The sequence below is a fragment of the Tachypleus tridentatus genome, chromosome 10 (genome assembly GCF_004210375.1).
Source record: "Tachypleus tridentatus isolate NWPU-2018 chromosome 10, ASM421037v1, whole genome shotgun sequence".
In the NCBI taxonomy this organism is placed as follows: Eukaryota; Metazoa; Arthropoda; class Merostomata; order Xiphosura; family Limulidae; genus Tachypleus; species Tachypleus tridentatus.
Genome location: NC_134834.1, coordinates 99,470,185 through 99,476,662, shown reverse-complemented (window position 1 = coordinate 99,476,662; position 6,478 = coordinate 99,470,185).

The window sequence follows — 6,478 nt, the reverse complement described above, 5'->3', positions numbered from 1 at the left end:
CTTTAAACAAACAAGCTATTTTGTTAAACTATCTAACTGTCGTTAGCATATACAATCCAATAACCATTAATTAAAAAACAACAAATTTTACTAAAAAAACACATTATATATGGACGGACAGGTTTTATAGTTACTAAATATACAATACCATAGAAGGTATCATAAAGTATAGATCCAAATTTAATAAACAAATTTCAGATGTTCTCTGTAGACAAAATTCTATTTGATAAACAAACATAAGAAGAGGAAATACATATCCTTATAATTTGTTTCATAACGACAGATATAAACTTTATTTTAGATATTTATTAAGAAATAAAGACTAACACCGGATAACCCTGGTGACAAATCTCACCTTTAATATTTCTTTATATATGTATATTATTCATGATTACAGAAACTTTATTAAAATTAATTAGTTTATTTTTACATTTTTCTTATACAACTTAATCTAAGATTTGATATAAAAAACACCAGATAAGATTATGTATTTCTTTTGTGACAGTTTTACTTTTTATAATTCGTACTATTGACTGTTTTTCATGTTGTTGCTTTTCTTTATCGAATTGTACTTGAGCAAGGAAACACACTGTGCTAAATAATAATTTTGTAAACATTGATTTGCAAGCTTAATGAAGTAATTTATTTTGGGGGAAATACACTACATTGGTCTGTCGTCTATTTCTGTACAAATATGTAGGTGCTCCCCAAAATAAATCCATTTCGCTTATAAATAATTGTGTGCAAGCTTATTATTATTATTGAATTTTAAAATATTATAAAATTTCATTTGAATACTTTCATGACAAGCGACCCTATACGCAATGCATTATATTAAGATTTAAGTATAAAGTAAAATATTAAAAAAATAAATAAATAACTAAAAATATTTTTGTAACGTTAACCCTAACGTTATTTTATTCTTCTACGGAGATACTAACGTTAATATGGACAATGTCAACCAACTAAAATTCAAACTATTCAACAGTTGATAATTTAACAATGGGAAATCGTCTTTATTCTCAAGAGATCAGGACAAAAGTAATTTTGTATTGTATTATATCTATAACTGCAAAAACCTCTGGTCTGGGCCAGTAAGCCTAAAGAAATCAGTTGCACCATTTTCCTCTCAGTAAATCAGCTTAGATAAATTGGGTTTAATATATTTTATCATACACATAAACACACACACAAATAAAGACAATGAAAACGATTACGGAAAAATGCCTACTTACTGACCTTACTCCAAAGGTCAATCGTGTCGCAAGGAGAGTAAACCGGACAAAACTGCACTCTGTGACCTATTTTTGACCATGATGCTATTGGAGTTACTTTGGATCTTTCTTCTCCAACCACGAGGAAGGGGTAATAAAGACTGTTACACAAAGTAGACCTTCCATGTTGAATGTTATAATCAACTAATTTATTTTACGTTAACTTCAACGTTACACAATGGTCTGTCCGTTCTCTGACCATCACAGCCATCGAAATATATAAATAATTTATTGTGATTTAATTAAAATGTGATTTTTTTCGTCTTTTATTTTCAATTCCTAGTGGATCAACTGTGAGCTTTAGGGTTAATAATGCTAAAATTCGGGGCTCAATTACTCACGGTGGACATCATAAATTGTGTGTCTTTTCATTTAACCGGACGAAAAAATTTTTTTTATGAAAGCACAAACGTTATTAACACAACTTTACGAGAGCTGATAAACTAAACTATTAATATACACATTACTACTTATATTCTGTCTTACGAACAACTGATATACAAACTTGCTTACTGCAATACTTTCTTTTTTGTTTTTTTTGACGTGACATCAGATAAAACAGGACTTTATTTCTGGATATTTCGGTTAGGTCGTACTGATATTCACAGAGAGTTTCGGGATTATAAAAAAAAAAAAAAAATGTTTTTGCTCAAAACTAACAGACTAAAATTAAGTTGCACATCTCCAGCTCTCGATCTTATTTTTCATGTCTTTTTATCGTCAAAGATTTTAACCTATTTTATTAATTGCCTAAATGCCTTGGGGAATTTATTTTTCACCCTCAACAACGTCTTATGCGTATGTGGGCTTAATGGATAAGTTGATGATCCTTAAGGTTCACACATAACTGCTTTTCATTTCGAATTTTTGACCAGAAGGAATGGTTTGGGTTTGCTTTGAATTTCGTGCAAAGCTATACGAGGGATATCTGCACTAGCCATTCTTAATTTTGCATGTAAGACTAGAGGGAAGACAACTAGTCATCACCACCCGTCGCCAATTCTTGGGATACTCTTTTACCAACGAATAGTGGAATTTACCGTCACATTATAACGCCCCCACGGCGAACATGTTTGGTGTGACAGGGATTCAAACCCGCTACCCTTAGATTACGAGTCGAGTGCCTTAACCACCTCGCCACTCCGGGACCAAGAAGGAAGGTGATCAACCAGCAATACTTGGTATCGCAAGGTCTGTGAATAGATAGATATTCATTGTCATTTGTATAACGTACCCATAGCTAAAGATACGAAACGGATTCAGCGACGTCACGTCTCGAACTTCAGACCCTTCAACTGGCTAAGCATTTTAATAAAAATTCAAACTTTCAGTAAAGAAAAGAGTAAGTTGAAATAATACAGGGTGTTCAGAAAGTCACTGTGCAGTTTTGTAATCATATTTTATTCAGTCTATTTCAAGCCAGCAACTGATAGCGGTGTTTAGAAACAGAATAAGAAAAATCCAAGCCTGTATTGATGCCAACGGGGGTCACTTTCAACATTGTTTATAATTGTCATTCATATTTACCTCCTGTATTCTATATTGAAACATATCTGTTAATAAATATATAAGTGCACAGTGATTTTCCAAACACCCTGCATATGAAAGACATTTGTAAAGCACTGTTTTCATAACAGTATTTTCTGTATTTGCATACAATTTGATTTATTAACTAGTTGGGCCCGGCATGGCCAGGTGGGTTAAGGCGTTCGACTCGTAATCTGAGGGTCGCGGGTTCGAATACCCCGTCACACCAAACATGCTTTCCCTTTCAGCCGTGGGGGCGTTATAAGTGCGGTCAATCCCACTATTCGTTAGTAAAAGAGTGGTCCAAGAGTTGGCGGTGGGTGGTGATGAGTAGCTGCCTTCCTTTTAGCTTACACTGGTAAATTAGGGACGGCTATCGCAGATAGCCCTCGTGTAGCTTTGCGCGAAATTAAAAAAAACAAAACAAACAATAAGTAGTCTACATAATTATATATATTATCCTGATATCATAACGTATGCTTTTCTTATTATGTAACGAGCATCTAAGTTAAATAATGGTGTTATCATTAATATTTTAATAAATAAACGATATTATTTGAAATTAAATGTATATAAACGTTCAGTCTAAAACCAATGATGCATTTGCTGACGAAACCATGGTGGTGGTAAAAGAAATATTTGTAAAATGCACGATTATTTTTATTTATCTCGCTTGTTTGTACATTTATATTCGTTAATTATTAGGATGTGGTTTTAGATTTAAAAGTTGCATTGTTAACTTGATATAACCAGTTATCTTTGTTAGTGTTTGTATCTTAAAAGTACTTTACTAAATATTTCAAAAATTTGATAAACCACTTTCTTTCTGGTCGTCCCTGTATTCTAGTAGTACGTTATTAAATATATTTTTAATTTGATGTAACCGCTTTCTCGTTGTTGGTCTTTATATTTTAAAGTGCTTTATTAATTTTTTCTTCCAATCTGATATATAACCGCTTTCTTTTTTATTTGATACAACTGCTTTCATTCTGTTAATTTCAGTTTTCTAAAAGTATCTTATTAAATACGTTTTTATTTGATAAACCGCTTTCTTTCTATTGGTCTCTGTATTCTAGAAGTACGTTATTAAAATACAGCGCTTGTGCAGGTATTGTGTAGAGTGGTCAGTCGTTTGGTTCTGTAAAGCCGGTAATTACTACATTTTATCTCTTGAAAGTACTTTGAACTATAAGTAGGTTAGGAGTGAGATTCCTCTCCCCCTCTCCTGCAGGATTTCTAATAAACTTGTGTGCAGCAACGGAAGTCGCTTTAAGGTGAAGTGTGTTATTTTGTTTCTTGATCAGCTAAGCCTTCCTTAAAGCTCACACCCAAGGGCGAGAATTTAGTTGCGAACACTATTTACATATTGCGTGTGTGTTTTGTGCGACATCCGGCTATCTGCTACATCCCGAAGAGAATCTAACCTCTGATTTTAGGGTTGTGAATCCGAAGACTTACTGCTGTCCCACTCGAGGACACATATCGTCGTGAACGATCTTATAAAAATATTAGTGTATTGTGTGATACGACTTGAAGAAAGCTTCTTTTGTTGTGGTGACTAGTCTAGAGATTAAACGTCGAAAGTTGGCGAAACATTAGGCTTAAAAATTATGAGTAAAAAAACGAATCTATTATATAACGTGAGTTTTATCATAGACTTGAGAATATATTGGTTCCCAATAAACATTAGAATACATGTATATTGGTTTCTAATGTTTATTTTCGGCGTTTAAACTGTAAGTTTTAAAGTATTATACTGAATAAATAACGCAGGTTATCTTTTGTTTCTTATCGTCAAACTTATTAGTGCTGGTACTGTACGAAAGGTCTTTTTGGCTATGAATTATGGAAGACAGAGGATATGAAATTATGAAATACCATGTTTACATGCTTTTAATTTGAAATCCAAAATCTACAGCTTAAAAATAATGTGGAGAAAAAGATATACAGTTAACGCGATTTTTACCACTAATTTTAGACTTACTGATTAGATATTTTTATTGCTAGATCTGCTACACATTCAAAGTTATTCCAGTAATTTGTAGAGATATATTTCATTTCCTTGTGAAAGTTTTATGCTATGGAAGATGGTGTACCATTTTATAACTTTTTATAAATTTCGCATATGCAAGTGTACAAAATCACATAATACGTTTTTAATATATATATACATTTTTTATCTTACTTTCTCCAACTTGTCTAGTATAAATAGTAGTGCATAAATATATATATTCCTTGTTTTGTTGTTATAAAGGGAAAAAACGTGTTTTAGCCACATGGCTGAACCCTGGCGAATAATATCCATGTTTTTATACAGGTGAAGAAACGAAGTTCACCTTGACCGCACGGGCTCGGCAGGAATACGGAAAACATTTACCCTACTAACTGTTCGTGGGTAGCCTTAGGGACATTTATAAGGGGAACTAGATTGTATGTTGAAAGAGCAGCTGTTGGTGACCGTGTGTTAATTAATATGTTGAGTAATATTCAACACATATCTTCTCACGTGTCTTGTATAGGAAACATTTTCCTGTGTTTAGAAATGTTTTGTATACAATTTTAAAGCAAATATATATTTCATACTTTTTAAAAATGATTTTCTAACGTAAGTTATTTATTCAAGTAAATTTGATAGTGTAATTATAATAAAACGATATATTTTAACACTTTTCAAAAACATTTCTATTATTAACGTCTTGATTATTTGTTTTTAAATGTGATACCCTTCGGTTAAGTTACTAATAGATTTTTTGATATTTACATAACATGGTGATCTAAAGACCCTTGTAATCCTTTGTTTTTAAGCAAATTAGTTGTTCATAACAAACTTTATGTTCAAGTTGTCGTTCGCTTTTAATGAAAAGCACAGTTTTCACATGATTATATGTGCAATGAAAGAAGTAACAATCAACTTTTGATGTAGTTAGATGTACGTAATTTCTACTAAACAACAGTTAACTTAGGTAGTGTGGTTATGATGTACATCATTTCTACTAAACAACAGTTAACTTAAGTAGTGTAGTTATGATGTACATCATTTCTAATAAACAACAGTTAACTTAGGTAGTGTGGTTATGATGTACATAACTTCTAATAAACAACAGTTAACTTAGGTAGTGTAGTTATGATGTACATCATTTCTAATAAACAACAGTTAACTTAGGTAGTGTGGTTATGATGTACATCATTTCTACTAAACAACAGTTAACTTAAGTAGTGTAGTTATGATCTACATCATTTCTAATAAACAACAGTTAACTTAGGTAGTGTGGTTATGATGTACATCATTTCTACTAAACAACAGTTAACTTAAGTAGTGTAGTTATGATGTACATCATTTCTACTAAACAACAGTTAACTTAAGTAGTGTAGTTATGATGTACATCATTTCTAATAAACAACAGTTAACTTAGGTAGTGTGGTTATGATGTACATCATTTCTACTAAACAACAGTTAACTTAGGTAGTGTAGTTATGATGTACATCATTTCTACTAAACAACAGTTAACTTAGGTAGTGTGGTTATGATGTACATAATTTCTAATAAACAACAGTTAACTTAGGTAGTGTGGTTATGATCTACATCATTTCTAATAAACAACAGTTAACCTAAGTAGTGTGGTTATGATCTACATCATTTCTAATAAACAACAGTTAACTTAAGTAGTGTAGTTATG